Source organism: Natrix helvetica (assembly GCF_964273705.1).
Source record: "Natrix helvetica genome assembly, chromosome: 10".
Taxonomy (NCBI): domain Eukaryota; kingdom Metazoa; phylum Chordata; class Lepidosauria; order Squamata; family Natricidae; genus Natrix; species Natrix helvetica.
The window spans coordinates 8802678-8823414 of NC_138561.1; the positions used below are offsets into that span (position 1 = coordinate 8802678).

Here is a 20737-nt window from a genome sequence, read left to right on the forward strand (position 1 = left end):
TCTAGAGAGTTTCAAGTTAGGAAATGCTCAAAAGTACCATGTTTCCCCGAAAATAAGATAGGGTCTTATTTTCTTTTGACCCCCAAAATAGCCACTTGGCCTTATTTTTGAGGTGCAGGAGGCAGTGAACGTGGTCACCTCATGGCAACTGCTGTGTTGCAATATTTTTGGGGAAGTCTTATTTTTGTGGGAGGGCTTATTTTAGTGCATGCGCTCAAAAGCCCGATTGGACTTATTATCCGGGGAGGTCTTATTTTCAGAGAAACAGGGTAGTCATTGGAAAGAAATTGTCCCCCATGCATTACTACAGCTCAGAATGAGGGTGAAAACTCCATTTTAATACCCTTCCCTTTTCCCTTCAGTTTAGGTGACTCCAGGTGGAGTCTACTTCTAAAGAATTAGAAAAAATTCCAGATGCCATATTCCGCAGACTTTTCCTATCTTGTTAAAGTATAATACGATTTCCTTGTCATATTTAAATATGTGGTAAGCCAGATCTGTATGTACAAGGAAGAGAGTGCTTGCATTTCAGCCTCAAAATCCTCCTCTAATGACAACAATGAAGCAAGTGTAATAATACATTGAATAGCACTTGTAGTTTCTTTAGGATTAAAACAAGGTTTAGTATTGTTCATTGGGAGGAGAAAGGGAATTGGGAGGGAATCAGGAAGGCTTGGGATGCAACTTTCAGTATATTCCTTCATTCTTTCAGAGTTTGGGACTCTACCTCCTGTCTCTTTGCCCATCAAAACTTCTCACCAAAACCTGAAGGGACAAAATTGAGTTGGGAAGAATTGGTAGAGTAATGCCATGTTAAAAAAGGGTTGGATGCAGGTGGGGTTTTCTACAAAGAAAAATATACTGGGAAAGTATGCCCACATCTACCTATGGGAGAGGTGTCTCCAAATACAGCTGACTGCTCCATTCTAAGCTTTTCATCCCTCTTGGTCATGTGACCTTGAGTGGACTATATGCAGCCTGTCTTGGACTTCCCAGACAAATATTCACTGATCCAACACCCTACTTTGTTACCCAGAAGAAAATGAAAAAATATCCTATGGCTCCTGGCAGGGGTGGGATTCTACCAGTTCGAATCAGTTCAGATGAATCAGTAGCTCCGATAATCACCTGGGAGTGAACTGGTTCACCCCAATGATCAGCTGGGCCCACCCACCCATCCATGCTATTTTCCTACCTTTATCTTCTCAGCTGATTCATGTGGCAGAGCAGATTGCTGCGCGAATCAGCTGTGTTACTCCTCCGAAGAAACCCAGAAGTGAAGATTTCTTCAAACTGTGCATGCACATGCAGCCCGTATCTGGTGCGGGCACACAAGAAGCACGCATGCACAAATTATGCAATCACCAAACCAGTTGTTAAACCAGGAGGATCCCATCCTGGTAATGAAGTTGGAAAGAATTCCACAAAGCCATGCTTTGTGTGCTTTTCCTCCCAATTCTAATATGTCTCCCATTTTGTAACTTCTATGGAGCAAGAACCAGTGTGGTATTTAATTAGAGACAAGGAGAGAGCTTGTGTTCTTGCAAAAATTCCTCAGTTGGTCCCTGAACAATAGCTATCCTGAAAGGGCTGGTAGGAGTTGCAACTCAGGAATTTGGATGTCTCCAAGTCAACCATACCTACATTACAGTGGTTCACCTAGATTCATATTCCTTTTCAATGTGATGGAATGTGCGACTGAAGAAAGAGTGGGAGGAAGCAGCACATTCCAAACCAAGAGACTGTGCAGTCCTGGAGGAAAAGATTCAGGATAGCCATGTCCTAGAATCTCCCAGGATATATCTGTTAGTTAGATTATAGCTTTAGTCTGGCAAGATTCTGTCTATTCGGTGTGAACAAATAATTAATTGGATCACATTGTGTCATCTTTGAGTTTAAACCTGACTTTAACTCATGAACTTCATGGGAAGATTTTCAGTGAGGATAGGGTAAAAAAAGTCAAGATGGCAGCCACAATAGTCAGATCACAACAAGTTCCTTAAGAGTCAATGTTTTTATTGCACCATCGTAGAATCATAAGGTTGGAAGGGGTATTGGATGTCTTCTTGGCCAACCCCCATCCAAGGCAGGAGATCTTATGTCATCCCAAACAAATAACATCATCTTGATTCTTTTGACCATTATAAAGTGAGGACAGTCGTTTTCAGGGCCAAACATAATCTCCTTGCCTTTGCACTTTTGCAGAGTAGATATTTTGACTATGAGCACTTGGCCCTGGGGATCCAGGCAGAAAGAAACAGTTCATTCCATACTACTATATTGTTACTTCTCCAAGGATATTTGGAATAATTGTACTTTACTCCTGCTGTGTCAATACCCAGGAAGAACTGATAATTATTATATGAACCTCTTTCTCTCAGGATATAAAACATATCTATTATCTACATGGTAGCACGATTTTGTGTTTCCCCAGTGGAAATGAAGCAATAGGTGATGCAAATCTGAACACTATAATTTTCTGTTTTTAATTATGCTTTTAAGTGATTTATTAATCATTGATCAAAATAAGATTTGACGGTGTCTCATTCAGGAGGCACCATCTAGGTTATTACAGAAAGCAGGATTAAACCTAGCATCTAGAGGGAAGGGCACTAGGCATCCATTTACTCTTTAGGAGCCAAGCTCAACTCAAGAATCTTTACTTTTATTCAGACTTGAATTGCGATGGAGGCCTGAAGTCTTGCATACATGCAGACAATTTTTGCACAAATGTTCTCATCCTTTCCATGGTCTTTTTTTTTGGGGGGGGGGGGTTCTTTAAAAAAATATAAAAATGCTATTTTGAGCATTAGATTGAGCATAATCTAAATCAGACTGTTTGCTATTGTTAACCTTGTTGGTGTTATTTAATCATAGAAGATACCGCCATGAAACAGGAACAGAGGAAAGCCAATAACTGATAAACTACACCAGGAAAGACATATCTTTTTAAAGGAAGTACATTATGTAGCTGAGTCCCAAAACTCATGAGTTTATAGCGTTCAGATCCCAAATTCTCTGAGGAATAAATTGTCCAGGATTTGGCAATCTGTATTTCTGGTAGCAGCAGTCAGCTCCAATAGTTAAAAATGCCTCAACTAGTTGGAAATCAAGGGATTAAGCTTGGCTTCGAGGTTTGTGCAAAAATAATGTGACAAAATAAAGCAGAAAGAACTCAGAACACTGTACTAAATTGTCTATAATCCAAACTCATCTCTAACCCTAAAGCAGTTACTAACTCATCAGCAACACTAACTCATCTATTCCCACAGTGTCCCAAGGTATTGGGAGGAAATGAAGTTAATTCAAAAGAAATACAAGGTTGGAGGAGTAAACAACTTTCCTTAGCAATTTTACCTGAATTCTGGAAGTGACAAGGCATTAACTCATATCAGTCTACACAGCTGTAGGTGAGAACAACAAGGCTGCAGAGCTTTTCCATTGGTGGCTTCTGATCTGCTGAATTCTTTCTGCAAGAAAAGTTGTCAAATGCTTTTATTATTGTTATTTGGATTTGTTATAGCCACCCCACTTGAAAAGATTCATTTTAACTCCCAATATAATTATGTACAACTAGGGAGGAGGAAGAGGAGGAGGAGGAGGAAAAAACAAGATTTGCAAAAGTCTGCTATAACAGCCAAACTCAGTCAAAGTAGCTTCCTATGGAAGTGATTTCCTAGTCTAGTCTATCTAATAGGGCTAACCATGGAAAAAGATAGTGGTAATAGCTTGAAATAAACCTTTCTCTCTGATTCTTAAATGTTTGCAAAGATCATCCTATTAGTTAAGCTATGATGAATGATAGTGACCGGCCCAAGATATCTGTAGTTAAGTAGCAACTATACTTTGACTTCACTAGTCCTAGATAAATTTCACGATTAATACCTTAAACCAGTGTTGGGCAGAGATCTTGATTTTGTGTGCACTTTGAATTAGATGTTTTCATATTTGTTTTACTGTTTTAATGCTTTTTACGGTGGTTTTTTTTTTAAATTCTAATTATAATATATGCTTTGAATTGTGAGCTGCCCAGAATCATGGTCATAAGTGTGCAAAACCGTCCATAAGTCGCTTATTCCAGTGCCATTGAAACTTCAGACAGTCACTAAGCAAATGGTTTGCTGAAATGGGTGACTATAGAAAACAAGTAAGGAAGTAAATAGCCGGCCAATTTTGAGCAGCCCTTGCATGGAAAGATACCAGCACCTACTTACTTACTTACTTACTTACTTACAAATCTACTTACTTACTTACTTACTTATTTATTTATTTACTCATGTACAAGATAACAGGAATAAGAATAAACCTGAATAAGAACACAGGAAATGGGTACAAATAAATGGGAATAGTAGGACAGGGATGTTAGGCACGCTGGTGCGCTTATACATGCCCCCTTTCGGACATCTTAGGAACGGGGTGAGGTCAACAGTAGACAGTTAAAGTTAAAGTTATGAGTATTTGGGGATGTAACAATGGAGTCGGGTAGAGCATTCTGGGCATTGACCACTCTGTTGCTGAAGTCGTATTTTCTGCAATTGAGTTTGGAGCTGCTTACCATAAGTTTGTATCTATTGCGTGCTCATGTATTATTGCAGTTGAAGCTGAAGTAGTCATTGACAGGATTCTTTACGAGAATGTAAAGAATTAATTAAAAGAATTTACAAGGATTCTTTACAAGAATGACCTGTCCCTGTTATTTGTAGACATCCTTGCTTCTATTCAAAGGGCCATGCTAAATTTTGAGCTCTAGATTGAAGACTGAAAAACCGATCCTGCAATTTTTCCATTTAGGTTATCAACCAAGCAGAAAGAATTGAGCCGCTTCTTAGGTTCTTGGGGGTAATACTGTTGTCGTTCGTTACCTGTCGGTAATTACAGGTTAGTGCTTTGTAATACAAATTATTGAAAATAGTTTCTCCATCCAGACATCCTTTGAATGGTTTCTCTAAGGCTCTGTGACAATTTGATTCAGAGATTCGATAAGAAGGCAATTCCCAAGGCTTCCAACCTGTATGGAAATGTATATTTTTTTTTCTGCACATAAAAAAAAAAATATTGAAATTTAAATACGTTTATTCAGATTAATTTCAGTCAACATAAATTGGCTATTCATACCAAATTGGGGTGATTTGCATACCCCTGCTGCTCAGTAATTACTGAACGACAAAGGTTAAACAAGAACCAGCATTCATTTGAGTGAGTTAAAGATATTTATGGATGTAGATATCTATTTTTTTTATTAAAAAAAAGCTAAAACCAGCCTAACTTTACCATATTTTTCAATTGCTGATAATCATTGCCAAAAAGAAGAACTAGAAGATTTTATTTTTATTATTTATTAAATTTATTTGCCACCCATCTCATATCAGAATGACTCTAGGCAGCTTAAAGCATTAAAACATCAATACCCTAATAGATAAATATTTTTAAAATGGAAAAATAGAAATCACAAATCCACCTTTAGCCATGAAAGTTCACTTAGTATTTTTGAAGTAGTCACTCTGGCTCAGCTCATCGGGGGGGGGGGGGGGGGGGGGGGGGGGATTCTACATATCCCATCTTGATTGCTTAAAAGGACAGGATTGCTTATCTATTATCTATCTATCTATCTATCTATCTATCTATCTATCTATCTATCTATCTATCTATCATCTATCTGTATATATGACTGTGTGTGTGTGTGCTGGAACACACAACTCCAGAACTCCTCGAGCAATTTCAACCAAACTTGGTACACAAATGGAAACTCACTGGAAACAAATACTGTGGGGGTAAGACATCCCTAACACCCCTTGGGATGTGTGTTCTGTTACGATATAGCCTGTTGTGCCTTTAAATGGCTTCTACTGTACTTCTGTAAAATGGCTTCTACTGTACAGCTTCTACTATACTTCACAGTATTCCACAAGGGGGCTCCCTCTGATAAGGGGGAAAATCCAACATTAAAAATTAAATTTAGTCCGGACATTTTCCCCCTATAAATAAATACCTGGACAACACCGGGTTATCAGCTAGTAGGATATCAATCTAAAAGATAAATTCAGATGCTCCTCGGCATACAGCTACAATTGAACCCAAAATTTATGTTGCTAAGCAAGGCAGTTGTTAAATGAGTTTTTCCCCATTTTACAACCTTTCTTGCCATCGTTGTTAAGTAAATCACTACAGTTGTTAAGTTAGTAATTCAGTTGTTAACTGAATCTGGTGTCCCCATTGATTTTGCTTATCAGAAGGTCACAAAAGAGGATCATATGAGCCCAGCACACTGCAACCATCATAAATACATGCCAGTTGCCAAGTGTCTGAATTTTGATCATGTGTCCGTGAGGAAGGTGCAGTGGTCATAAGTGTGAATAACTGTCATAAGTTGCTTTTTCCAGTGCCACTGAAACTTCAAATGGTCACTAGCAAACTGTTATAAATCAAGAGCTATCTGTGCCATCCAATAAACAGACTGAGAAATACAGATGAATATCAACGCTACAAATCTGATATCAGATATTTACGATAAACTGCTTCTTACTTATTTAATGAATAATGTCAGGGCAGCAATTGTGCATTTTTAAAATAAAAATGAGAACCTTATGTTTTACCATTCATTTGTCATTATTTGTCCTTGAGTAAACTGAACCGGAAGTGCAGTAAACTCTCTGAGAATTTTAGAGAAAGCTGTCCAATTTTTGTGGGCCAAGGCAACACTGGACTCTTGAGAATTATGACAGCAGAAGGCTGTTTTCCAGAAAAGTAGTTGATGGAATCTGGATAAAAATTCTACTTGATTTCATGTGCATTAACAATTAATTAAAAACTCAAACTGTAATTTAATTACATGTAGAGATTTCTGGGCTCCAAAACCAAGGTTTTAGGTTGTGTGTGCATATTGTCTTGGTTGTTGTTGTTATTATTGTTGTTGTTGTTATTGCTCAAGATTAATTTTCCAGAACAAATATGCTGAATTCAGTGTTTACAGTGGGCAATCATAGCTATTCGTCTGGTCTAGGCATAGCATTCCATTGACTTGAAGCAAACAATGTACAGGCTGAACTCCAAGTGACCGACTTGTTTCTGCTAATCACTGGCTGATTACTAGCTAATCAGTGTCTTGTTTAGAGCAGAGAAGCCAAAAACACTTTGGACTGGGCTGCCTTTGGGAAGCAGGACACATTTTAGCAATTTTCATTAACATGTTGCAATTATACTGAAGCTACACAAAGGAAATGAATGCGAGGCTGAAATCAACGGCAAATTGTAAACCTTGGAGCTGTAAAGGGATTCTGGACATGCATTAGAATGACTGTAAATCGCTCAGACTCTTTCTTTTCTTCTAAGTATTTGGAATTCCACACAATCTTAACTGTCCTGAAGGCTGTAATCTCTCGTTCAATTCAAGCTTAGCCATCGTATCAACCTCTTCTCCAGATGTTTTGGATTACCCCTCCCATCATCCATGAATATTGCTCATGCAGGCAAAGCCTGGTTAGAGTCCAGCTGTGTGGGGAAGGTAAACTGTAGGTGTAAAACAACACATGAACATGCCAAGAGTTACAGTCAACATCTGTCGTATTTCTTATTATCCAGCGACTTCTGAAGTTAGTTAGATGGCGGCATCCCAAATGTAGAACGCCTCTGCCCATCTGCTCAGGTTAGAATGGAACAAATTACGGCTGATACTTTATAGCCGGGATGGTGAACCTATGGCACGTGTGCCACAGGAGGTACGCGGAGCCATTTGTCAGGGCGTGTGAGGCGTTGCCTTGTCAGCTGGCCAGCACGTTTGCGCGTGCTGGCAAGCGGAGTTCGGCCTTTTTTAAAGCCATTTTTCTCCCTGCCCAGGCTCCAGAGGTTCTATAGGAGCTTCGGGAGGGCAAAAACAGCCTCCCCCCCCCCCCCGAGGCCCTCTGGAGGCCTCAGGAGCTTCCCTGAAGCCTCTGGAGTGCAAAAAAACGGCCCTATGGGCAAACTGGAAATTCAGTAACGGACTTCCAGTTTGCTCGTAGGGCCAGTTTAAGCCCTTCTGAGCCTTCAGGGAAGCCTCCTGAGGGCGTCCTGGACACTCCGGGGGGTTAAAATCGGCCCTACAAGCAAATGGGAAGTCACTTCCGGTTTGATCATAGGGCCATTTTTAGTCCTCCGGAGCCTTTGTGGAAGCCATTACATTATGGATGTGGCACGCCTGCGCACGACCCCCCCCACACTCCCCCCGCTTATGGCACGTGAGCCAAAAAAGGTTCACCATTTCTGCACTATAGAATCAAGTTATAAAGTCAGGCTTGAAAAGCTCTTTAAAGTCAGATCTACGTTTGCCTTATCTTTCCCCCCCCCTTCATGTCATCCATATCCATGTTTCTCAGTCTCAGTCACTTTAAGATGGATGAACTTCATCTCCCAGATTCTGAGAACCTGAGGTCTCCCCACCTTAACGTTGTTTGGAATGAGATACACAGATCTATACAATGGACTCAACTTCAAGTTCATGGAGGTTAAATATCTCTTGATTCTGACCTTGACCTCACACTTCTCAGCCTAGGCCCTAGAGTAGCTTATACAGAGCAAGATCAATGCCAAGATCACAAAATGTTCTATGTGCTTCCACTTGAAAAGAAACCGTGGTGTAAAATATGGCCAATATTAGTGATCCAAATTCTAGTAGGTCCCAAATCCATTCACACGGGCTTCTTGTTCTTTGGTCTAAATCAGTGTTTCTCAAACTTGGCGAATTTAAGTCCTGTGGACTTCAACTCCCAGAATTCCCCAGCCAGCTATGCTGGCTGGGGGATTCTGGGAGTTGAAGTCCACAGGACTTAAATTCGCCAAGTTTGAGAAACACTGGTCTAAATCAACTGGAGCGTCCATGCATATTCCATTCCTTGCATGTTTTTGTCCTTCTACAAATGTCATGTTCAGTGTAGGATGAATCAGAAGGCAAGGGCAAGCTGCACAGTCCATACATTTAGCCCTTCGCACAGGGAGCAACGACCAAAAAGGAATTAGATCTAAATCTCAGCCCTGGTGAATGAGAATTCAGTCTGAATTAGATCTGTGAGTGAGTGCCTAATACTTCATTTTGGCCATAGGCGAGGACAGCAGGGGAAATAAACACAACAGAGGAAAGAAAAGTGAGATAAGTAGAGAGGAGCTAGAGGAAAAAGGAGTAGGAATCACCCTTTTGCCCCTATCCAAGATATAGCTTTCCTACAAGTCCCAAAGAATAGGTGGAAGTGACTTAAGGGAACTTGCCTTGACCCTCCATATCTGCACAGACATGGGACTATCAAGAGAATACACACATTATTAGACAATGAGAGTTGACTGAATATTGAATGTCCTGCCAGCTGTTTACAGGTCAGCTTTTCTCAAAAACATTCTCCCCACCCAAGAGCTGCAGCAAAAGGGCACAATCATAACTCTGGGGAATATATCAATTTACATATAGCTCTACCTAGTCAAGTGCTTCTGCCTCAAATCTATTTGCAGGACTTCAACAGCTTTTCAGCCATTTGACTTTTGCTTAAATTATATTTGTGGGGTGTTGTGTCTTCTTTTGTTTTTGCTAGATTTGTATCTTGTCCTTCGTCCTGGAGCTCAAGGTATTAGTTACTCCCTCCTCCTCCACCACCACCCCAACAATTCCGTGAGATAGGTTGGGCTGAGAAATAGGGACTGGCCCAGAGTCAGAGTTTTGAGGGCTGAGTGGGAACCGAAGCTGGACTAGCAAGTTAGCAACTGCCCCATACTTAAGTAGTTTTTGCCTTCAGGAGGAAAGTATATCTGGTCAATTTTCAGGGGGAAATAGGAACAAGGCAAGTCAGATGAACGTGGAAAGAGGTACACATCTTTCTTTCTTTTTTGTTCAGCTTGGGCAAAACAGATTTTGGAAAAGGAAGATTCCCTTCCCATGTGAGAAATATTGAAGTAAGCAAGAGCTGAAGGACCCACTGGAATTAAAGTTGGATTCTAACTGTGGAGTTAGATACTTGCCTGTTTTCTCCCCCATCAGACAAAAAATATCTGTTCCTTACTTGCTCCAAAATCTGGAAGACTATTTGGTTGCATCTGGCGGTATCGCCTGCACATCCCACGGTGGGTGGCCCTCAGAGCAGGGATGGATTCAGGCTGCCGCTTCAGCCAGTTCAACATGCCCCACACACGCGCTTGATGCACACTGTGCACGCATGTGCAGTGAAACCAAAATTGCTCTGCGCATGCACAGAAGGCAAAAACAAGATGGCGGCACCTACGGCAACACCGAGAGAACCGGTTCGGGGGCATTGCAGGCCTGGGTCACTGTCAGTTCCAGCAACCCATGCCGCCAAGTTACTACCGAACCGGTAGGAACCCACTCCAGCCTCAGAGGGGAGAATCCAGTTGCATGATAGAACTATTTACAAGTAGTCCTCCACTTTAAACAATTTGTTTAGTGACCATTCAAAGTTGCAAAGGCATTGGAATAGGTGACTTAATACCCAGTGCTCACATTTATGACCATTGCAACATGCCCAACAGTCACATGATCAAAATTTTGGCACTTGGCAATTGGCATGTATTTAAGATGATTGTGGAGTCTCAAGGTCATGTGGTCGCCATTTGTAACCTTCCCAGCTGGCTTCCAACAACAAGCAAAGTTAGTGGGGAAAATGGGTTCACTTAATAACCAAGTGATTCACTTAACAACTACAACGATTGGATTAACAATTGCAAAAAAGATGACAGGCTCATCCATGACTCACTCAAACCACCACTTGCTTAGCTTCACCATTATGGTTGTAAACCAGGATCTATCTGTATTGGTTGACTGATTCGTTCAGCTTATAAAGGCTTCCCATCTCAAACACTTATCAGGGTCAATAACTTAATTATCTGGAAGAAATTAGGCATTTTGATGAAAATACACACATTTCCCCTTCAGATCCTTACGCTTCTGCTCCAAGCATGCTTTCTTGTTAGCCCTTTAAAAGCACCTCCAAAACTGGGCAGATTTCTAGGACCACACTCCATTGAATGTGCAGGTAATACCCCCGAATGCAGCCAAACAGTTTACCAGATTTTGGAGACAGTAAGGAACAGACATTTTTTTGTCTGATGCGAGAAAACAGGCAGGTAACTGACTCTAGAGTTAGTATCGTGTTTCCCCAGAAATAAGACAGGGTCTTATTTTCTTTTGACCCCTGAAATAAGCACTTGGCCTTATTTTCAGGGAGGTCTTATTATTTTTGAGGTGCAGGAGGCGGCCAGCATGGTCACCTCATGCCTGCTGCTGTGTTGCAATATTTTGGGAGGTGGTCTTATTTTAGCACATGTGCTCAAAAGCCTGATTGGGCTTATTATCCAGGGAAGTCTTGTTTTCGGGGAAACAGGGTATCTAACTTTAATTCCAGGACCAAAAGGTAAGGGGTTTTCTCTCTTTCTCCCCTTCCTAAGCACTAAACATACTTGCTTAGATAACTCCAACCACAATCAAACACCCTTTCCTTAATTTACCATAATGAGGGTTTTGAGGGAGAGGCCAGACACAACCTAACATAACGAGACTGGGTAGGGTTGAATGGTTCAGCTTCCCTGCTGCCACTTCTGATAGCTCAAGATAAGCTTCCTCAAAGCTTCATCACCTACTTTATGCTTTGCATAAAGAAAAAGACGATGGAACACCATCAAATTCCAGTAGCAAAAGAAAGGGCCAAAGCTAAGGGGACAACAGGCCATCCACCCTTCGCAGTACTCCAAGAACTTCAGAAAGTAGGTCTCAAGGTCTCCACCCTTTCTGCCACCACCACCACCACCACCTCCACCATTATGCCACTTGGCCCAACCTTGAAAACCTTCTCATTGTCTACCATCTTTTTTGGCACACCTGATGGTTAACCACTTGACTATTACTCATTGTATGGAACTAAACAAGGGATGAGTAAATAGGCAGGGACTTTTGTTCAGTCCTGAGATGAGGAGACTGAATGTCTATAGCGTGAGGATTTATTTGACAAGAACACCCGCACTCATCCTGGAACTGCAAATTAAAAGAAATGAGGTTTTTTTTTTAATTTTCCAAATGGTTTGTCTTTCTCCAGTCCCCAACCCCCAGATCTGAGGCATTCAAGAAACACAAATTTGTGATTATCTGCAACTATTATCTAAAATTAACTGTGGTTTCCTAATGAAAAACATTAAAAGAACGATCAGATATGAATGGGGCCTATGCATAATACTTTTACAGGAAGGATTTTTTTTAAAAAAAGAATAAACCATCTGATGCTCTAAATGAAACCAATGTGTAGCTCATAATACAACTCCCTGGTTGGAGTTCATTTTGCTTTATTGGTAACATATAAAAGGATGTTTTATCGTGTCCGTCAATGGTTAGCTGAAGTTAATAAACAGCAGAAAGACACTTTTCTCTCTTTGTGTTTTAACCACCATTTTTGTAAACAGCATCATCCTTTGGGGATGTTCTTGCAAACACATTCCTAAAACATTTCTGCAGATATTTAGCACCCCGAGACTTCTGGGGAGAGGCTGCAAGCGGGTTAGCGGGAGAGAGACCAGATTCTTCAATGCAGCATACAGGTTATCCTCAGCTTACGATCACAATTGACCCCAACACGTATGTTGCTAAATAATAAAAAGTTGAAACGCCCCATATTGTGACCTTTCTTGCCACTATTGTTAAGTGAATCATTGCAGTTGTTAAAGCATTAACACAGTTGTTAAGTGAATCTGGTTTCCCCTTTGACTTTGCTTGTCAGAAGGCTGCAAAAGCTGATCACGTGACTCCAGGACATTGCAACCGTCATATATATGAACCACTTCCTAAGCATTTGAATTTTTATTATGTGACCATGGGAAATGCTGCAACATTTGTAAGTGTGAAAAAAGGTCATAAATCACTTTTTTTCAGGGCTGTTGTAACTTCGACAGTCACTACACAAATTGTTGTTGAGAACTATCTGCAATTCTTAATGTTAGCACAGCTGATATTTGGTGATAAGAAACCTTGGGATTGAAAGTACCCTGGAAAGTAGATAAGGCAAGACTAGACTGATAGAAGTTCCAATTATTACTTGCTAAGCATTCTGGGAGTTGTAGTTACAACTCACCAGGAAGGCCCCAAGTCGAGGCAGGCTGACCTAACCCATTACAAAACCATCAGGATGCATTTCAGCGCTCTTGACATGACCCATTGGCATCACCGTCCTGCACTCCAGTTGGATATTATTGTTTGTCAGTTGCTGCTCCGTAGGTAATTGTGACATTTGCTCTGGTATGTTTTATTAACTCTCTGCCATGTTAGGTTGTCCTATGTGTCATGCTGTTATTATCATTCAATTCACTCTTTTTATTGATTCTAATTATTTTTACACACCTTGGGCATTTTCTGGGAAAAAAGGAATAAAGTGTGTTTATTAATAATTATTATCTACGCAGAAACAACTGAAATAATAACTAAGCAAAGAGACATTGCTGTGCTCAAGGCTTTAGAGCAGCTTCCCACCCATACCCCAAGCTTGATTTTTGCAAGTAATTTCTCATCTGGAAACTCTCTAGGGTTTAATGGATGAAAAGAGCTTCTGTTGTTTTTTTTCTCCTCGAGACATTCCAGAATATGTGTGTGTGTGTGTGTTCATACACAAAGATCCTGTGTATTCCTCTTCTAAACTGTAGATTAGCATGACCTGGATATGGTTCAGCAAACAGCCACATCCCATCTTTGCAGATGAAGAAATCTGCAGAGGACATCTAGACAGGTTGGATGATAGAAACCCTGAATTGGGACACAGCAGAGAAAATGACATTGTCAGCGGGGGTGGTATTTGCTTACCTTCCCTACCGATTCGCAAATGTGAGCGCATGAGCCACTTATCATTGCTTGGTGGAATGCTACACAGGACAGCAATGTTTCCACTTTTTATTATTATTGTACACATGCATATGGCTGCCCAACTCTTGGCTATTTCGTTTTCATTATTGTGATTCTCTACCTGGGGATGCCCCTGAAAAGCATCTGGAAGCTCCAGATGGTTCAAAATGCAGTGCTCTGTTTTGTGCACAGTTCAATATGCACATGTGTCACCTCTCCTGCAGGAGCTGCCAGTTGTGCAGTTCATGCCACTGGTTGTCACATTTAAAGCATTTCTTGCTGGTCACATCCAACCAACCACTAGAGCAGGGAATGTTGCAGGTCCCGTCCACTAAGGAAATACATCTGGTGGGGCCCAGAAGAAGAGCTTTCTCCATGGTGGCTCTCTCCCTTTGGAATATTGTCCCTTCAGAAATTAGATTGGACCCCACTTTGACACTCTTTAATAAAGCCCTAAAGATTTTGCCAAATGGTTTGAAGAACCTGGAGTTGGAACGGAGCCCATCAAATGGTTTTATTTCACCCTGGTGTGTTGTCACTGGGTTGGGGAAGAGGGGCATTGCTTTTTATTTCTTTTCTACAAGGTGTTTTATTGCTTGTAAGCTGCCTAGAGTCATTGCGAGCAAGTAGGTGGCTACATACCAGTGGTGGGATCCTGCCAGTTTAACAACCGGTTCGGTGATTGCGTGCTCGCCGCGCAATCACACTTTTAAGAATATTTACCTTCTGCGTTATTGTTGGGGAGTAACACAGCTAAGATGTGGCAATCTATTCTGGAATCAGCTGAGAAGATATAGGTCAGTATAGCACAGGGGCCGGCCTAGCTGATCATCGGAGCGAACCGGTTCGCTCCCAGCTGAACATCAGAGCTACCGGATCGCCCAAACCGGTCTGAACTGGTTTAATCTCACTCCTGCTATATGCATTTACTAAATAAATAAAGTCACACATGGTGACTCTTGCACTCTAGCAGGAGAAAGGACTTTCATAACCATAACTAATCTCAAACTCAGCCATTCCTTTCTTTGCCCTCCCTTTTCAAACAGTCCTAAATTGTAGCGAATGTCAAGAATGACTTATTTAAATAAATCATATTCATAACCTCCAATGCAGAGCTGGCTTATTTCACGCAAGCCTTTGTTGATGCTAACCAAAACTCAGCAGCCTGGATAAATGATCAAATTCATTGGAAGCACAAATGGAAGCATAAAATGGAACTGGATGCTTCTGAAATTGTTCCTTGCAAAAGAAGAAAGAAGCGCAAAATCTTAGGGACACTGCAAATCATTCTGAATGATATTTTTGTGTGACATCTGGACACGTTGACAATGGCTGGGTTCAGAAATATAGTTAGGCCTTATTTTCTTAATCACAATTAGCTTTAAGATGTCACAATTATTTAGGTTTTGCACTAGATGTTAAACCATAAAGGATGGTCATAAGATGCAATGCTCCCATAGCAAATTAAACTATACTTTGTGATAGTATGGAGGGACGCAGTGACTCAGTGGCTAAGACGCTGAGCTTGTTGATCAGAAAGGTTGGCAATTTGGCGGTTCGAATTCCCAGTGCATAATGGAGTGAGCTCCCATTACTTTTCTGCTTCTGCCAATCTAGCAGTTTGAAAGCATGTAAAAATGCAAGTAGAAAAATAGGAACCACTCTGTGGTTCAGCACTCTGTGCACCTTCGGCATTTAGTCATACCGGCCACATGACCACGGAGACGTCTTCGGACAGCGCTGGCTCTTCGGTTTGAAATGGAGATTAGCACCATCCCCTAGAGTCAGGGATGACTAGCACATATGTGCAAGAGGAACTTTTACTCTTACCTATATGATGGTATAATGTGTTATGTGAAGTATGGCTTTCTGGATAATTTCAACCCCTCCTCAATCCACCCTACAGTCTGAAAAATATTTCAGATGGGAGGAAAGGACTTGTGAGTGGTGTAACTTTTTCCAAAGACAAGTGTAATTCTGGGAAAGTTAAGCTGAAGGTTGGCCTTTGACCAATTGCAAAGGTGGCTGGATATAAAAAGATAAAAGGAATTAACATAAGGCTTAGCAGTCTATAGACACAACACCATTGGCTGTAAACTGTTAAAGAAAAGTCCTGTCATAAGATGTAGGAGATGTTTTTAAATATCTAGTGAACTTGGCTTTACCCTGCTCCTCCTGATATGTTCTTATTGCTTCTAATGCTTCTTTTTTTAAAAAGGGGGGGTGGGGTTAAATTGTCTTTTAATCTTTTAATTGCTTTTATTCAGCCAGTCAGACTGATACATTTTGTCTGTCTGTCTACCTACCTATCTATCTATCTATGTGAGCATGAGGTGCCTTTAAATCTTTGGAGAACAAAGCCATGCTTTGCCATTCACCTAGCAGAGCTAATCAATGGCAGGTGTTGTAAAAAAGCCCAGCTGAACGGCCCCCCTAGAGCACTGTGGGAAATTAAAATGGAGGTCCACAGACTCTTTTGTAAGTTCTATTGGAAACCTTTATGTCTCAACCTTTATCAACTATTTGAAGGAGGTTTACAAATATTAAAAAGCAACTGAATTTCCTGCTGGGGGCCATCATTGAAATATTCTCCACCTGGTAAGTTTTTAAAGCCTTTAACTCTGAGAGCTGCTGAGGTAATAAGGCTGGGTGAGAATTTGTTCTCTTCAGATAAGGGGATAGATAGTTCCCTTTGGATATGTGGATAGTTGGAACTGTTGCCTTGCCTGAAGAGAGAGAGAAAATGATGGATGGCTTTAGAAATATTACATACATCATGCTAAGCTATCGTTTTCTATGGTTCTGATTTAGTGTGATTTTTGAAGCTAGCTTTTGTGGCTTGCAAGACATAGTTTATGGAGTAGCACGATATGAGGTTAAATAGCAATAGCACTTAGACTTATATACCACTCCATAGTGCTTTTACAGCCCTCTCTAAGCGGTTTGCAGAGTCAGCATTTTTGCCCCCAACAATCTGGGTCCTCATTTTACCCACCTCGAAAGGATGGAAGGCTGAGTCAACCTTGAGCCTGGTGAGATTCGAACTTTAAATCACATCGTGATTGACTGTAAGATAAGGGCATATAACTGGGGTGTGTTTTTTTTTAACATAAACAATGCTGCGCTTCAGTTGTTATACAGCCAAGACCTTGATATTTGAACACAATCTTTTTAACATTTTATTGGGTTCTACTAATCTAGGTGAAATGTTCATATACAGTATATTACTTAGTCCATGTATGATATTCCATATGCTAAATAAATAAATAAATTCATTTTAATTAATTAGGCCCATCATAAGCATTTTTCTTTTTTCTTTTTGCAGACGAGTAACCCACCACAATGCCTCTCCTTGACCTTTATTGGTGTACTTGAATTCATGAAAAGGTGCTTCCTTCAGACTCGGAGAACCTTTCAACACAGAAGCAGGTAGGAATAGTTTACTTTAAAAAGAAAGGTTATATATTGTTTGAATAATGTTGAAGATAAAAGAGTTTCCTTCTTACATTATCCATTCATTTTAGAGTTGTCATTAGGATTTAACAAGCCCTTTTAAAAAGTGGAGATTGTGTTGTTATTTTTTTTTTACTTTTGTGTTCTCCTGATAAAAACAGTGATGGAAAAATTGAATATATTTATTGCTTAACTAGAGCCCAGCTCTATGCAGAGCTAATATTTCCTCTTGCAGCATTTTGCAATGGAGGGAGTTTTTGTTTTCCGCCTCTTCACAGCTCTTGAATTTCTCATCCTTTAAAAGGAATGGTGGGTTGACAGTTTTGCAGCTCTCCCTTTTCGGCTTGTAGTTTATACTGTGAGCAGGGATGAACTTGATTAGAGTCTTTGTTTCTGCTTTCTTTTTCATTTGCAACAAGGTTGGCTTGTAAAGAGCCAGGATGTTTGGTTGGGTTATTCTTGATGTCTAGAAAGTAGGAATTTGTAGCCTCTCTTGGCAAACCATTTTCAATTCTTGTCCTGTCAAATTGGTTGAACTGAAGGTGATCATATTTTCATGCCAAGCCTAATGTAAATGGGTTGCTCACATTCTATTTCCTTTTCACTCCATAAAGGCTGGTTATGCAGGACTGGCCCTCCCACACCATGGAGGGGAATGGTCTGATTTGAAGAAGTTGTTGATCTTGAAAAACTCTGTTGATCTCTGTTGATCTCAAAAAACAAGAACAGATGTCATAACCTTTCAGGATCAACTCATCCAGGGTCACCTTGTGGATTCAGGCAGAAAATGTTTTTAGTCAATAGTGCTAAAACCCTAGGTAACCTAACCAGACAGAGCTAGAGATAAGAAAAGGATGGAAAGGTTGCTTTTAAAGTATTTGGAGTGTGGTCATTGGAAATGTTAGGAAATAGCTAGAGAAACTACATCTTAGAGTCCCTGAAGCATTTTGTATATCTGATCGCATCTTTGTTTTTCATTTTATAGAACAACTTTTAACTTTTTTTAAGTTTCCACTTGAGAAATGTTTTCCCAGCTGTTGGAACTAATTAGCTGACACAAGGAATGGCTTTGTTAAATTTTCCTCTGGATAGGAGCAAAGTGATTTCATCCAATTCTTATTTATTTTTTACACAACTCTGCCGGGCGGTGCGCTGCATACAGAGCAGTTTATTTATATTGCTTTATCTCGCACCTGTTTGGATCCTGGCTGTTTTATGATACTTAAGCATCCTGCTTTTTGCCAATTGCTTTATCTCCACCGTTCCCTCTATTTGCCATAAATGTTTCTTGTTAGCTGCAGAAGAAATTCCAGTTGGATACAATTAGCAAGGCAAAAATAATATAATTGTTAGTTACATCCAGCATATTATCACTGGAGACCTATAAAACAGTGTTTCAAAACACTGAAGGGACACTGAAAAGCAGTAATGCGTATGAGGAACAGTTGTTCTTTTGGGAAAAAGCTGTTTTCAGATGGGGGGGATTTGGTTTTTATGTCCTTTTTGGGGGGTTCTATTGGCATCTCACGTTTAGTTTGCCTGTGCAAGAAAATGATACAGAATTTCCAGGAACTAAAGAGGTTTTGCAGCACTCTGTTATTTTAAATTCTCCCTACAAATAGAAAATGAACACATCCGAGAGAAAGAAATGAGTTTGACTTCTGATTTAGCTTATCACTTGTTCCCATCCATCTGTTATGTTAATAAGACAAATGTCATTAAAATATTAGGAACCAAAGGAATGTGCATCAAAGTTTTTATGGTGACTTGCCAAGAAAATGAAGACGTTACCGGGCTGATTTTATGTTGCACTTAAGTAGCATCAAAGGGCTGATTTCAGTCTCTAGTTAAGCCACCATTAAATGAAAAAGAGGCATCACTCTGCCACTCAGACTATAAAAGTTCAGATCGTAGCTTGATTTCCCAGTTTGAGCAGCTTGTGGTTGATCTAATGAGCTGCATCATCTGATGATTTAGACTTATCTAACTCGTATGACTAAGTTAATGTGCGGTTGGGCCTGAGAATCCTGCTCTTCCAGCATTGACTATTGATAGAGATAGGTCCGTATTTTCTGTGTAAGAGACACCCCTGATCAGATCTGGCATTGTGCTGGCATTGTGCTTAGTATGGCTTCTGGATCTCTAATCAATTTTAGCTTTGCAATTGAGACAGTGTCCACGGAAAGACGGTTAACTCCCCTTCTCTTCTATTTTTATACTAATGTTTACCTTCTACAACAGCAGATACTGTATTTTTGGGGTGTAAGTTACATTTTTTTTCCCGTAAAAGAGGCTGAAAATTTGTGTGCGTCTTATACTCCTAATGTAGTTCTTCCATGCTTTGCCTGCTTTTCTCATTGCTTCTCTCTCTGATGGTCAGCTGTGCTTTAGAAGCTGGTTTTTATCCCCAACCAGGGAATAAAAAGCATGCGCACTCAAAACCAGCAAACTTATGTGCTGAAGCTGACCAGACTAAGGACTCTAGCCAGATGAATACCTGGTAGGCAGATTTTGTTTTCCTATTTTCCTCCCAAAAAACTAAGGTGCGTCTTATACTCCGAAAAATATGGTATTCATTCCCTCTTCCATCTGCCATTCTAAGGTTTTAAACTTAAAATAGACTCTGCACAGGTACAAGAAGATCCAGAAACACTCTGAACTAATGGAGCTATCTTTTGGCTTCTGTTCTTTGCAATTGTGGTAGCATGCAGACCTGTATACCTATTCTTTGTGTCCTGATCAGGGTACATTTGACCTCATGGCAGCGTAACAGAACACAATGTTGTCAGTTTCTGGGCAAGTTATGTTTAATTTGTACATATTTTAATCTTGTATTTTTACGTCATATTGCCTTATTTTAATTGTGCTGCTTCTGACATGAATAAACAATCTTTTAAAGAAGCAAAAGATTTTATTAATAGATTGATACCATAGTAAAGAATCCAGTATGGAAGTATGGACTGCCAGATGAATTAATGGGCAATAAGTTGACTTGTTGGCTACTTTAATTCCAAAAGGCACAGTTTGAGCCCTGGTGGCGCAGTGGTTAGAATTCAATATTGCTCTGCTCACAGTTGGGAGTTCAAACCTGACCGGCTCAAGGTTGACTCAGCCTTCCATCCTTCCATGGTTGGTAAAATAAGGATCCAGATTGTTGGGGGCAATATGCTGACATTTAGAAACCACTCAAAGAGTGATGTAAAGCAGTAGAGACCAATATATAAGTCTAAATGTTATTGATGTTGACAAAAGGTTGTCTCTGGTGTTTGTGTGATGGATCCTGACAAGTGATATGCAAATAAATGGAACATTTTTCTCTAAATTATTTGTTTGAAAAGATAGAGCCCTTTCAACTAGTAACTCTATTCTATTGAAGAGAAGGATTAGTAGTGACACGATAGCTGTCTTCCAGGGGCTGTCACAGGGAGGAGCGGG

At 40.3% G+C, this 20737-nt stretch overlaps 1 protein-coding gene across 5 annotated transcripts in view; it reads left to right on the top strand.

Annotated features, from left to right (window-relative positions):
• The window catches only part of MAF (MAF bZIP transcription factor), a gene marked incomplete at its 5' end in the record, with an annotated part of 353201 nt that overhangs the window by 38116 nt on the left and 294348 nt on the right, over positions 1–20737 (top strand). For 4 of the 5 annotated variants that reach the window (XR_014176243.1, XR_014176244.1, XR_014176245.1 and 1 more), the window contains 2 exons: positions 16285–16447; positions 17175–17278. Of the gene's footprint in view, positions 1–16284; positions 16448–17174; positions 17279–20737 lie in introns of those variants that run through there. The other variant, XR_014176242.1, reaches the window with a different exon arrangement.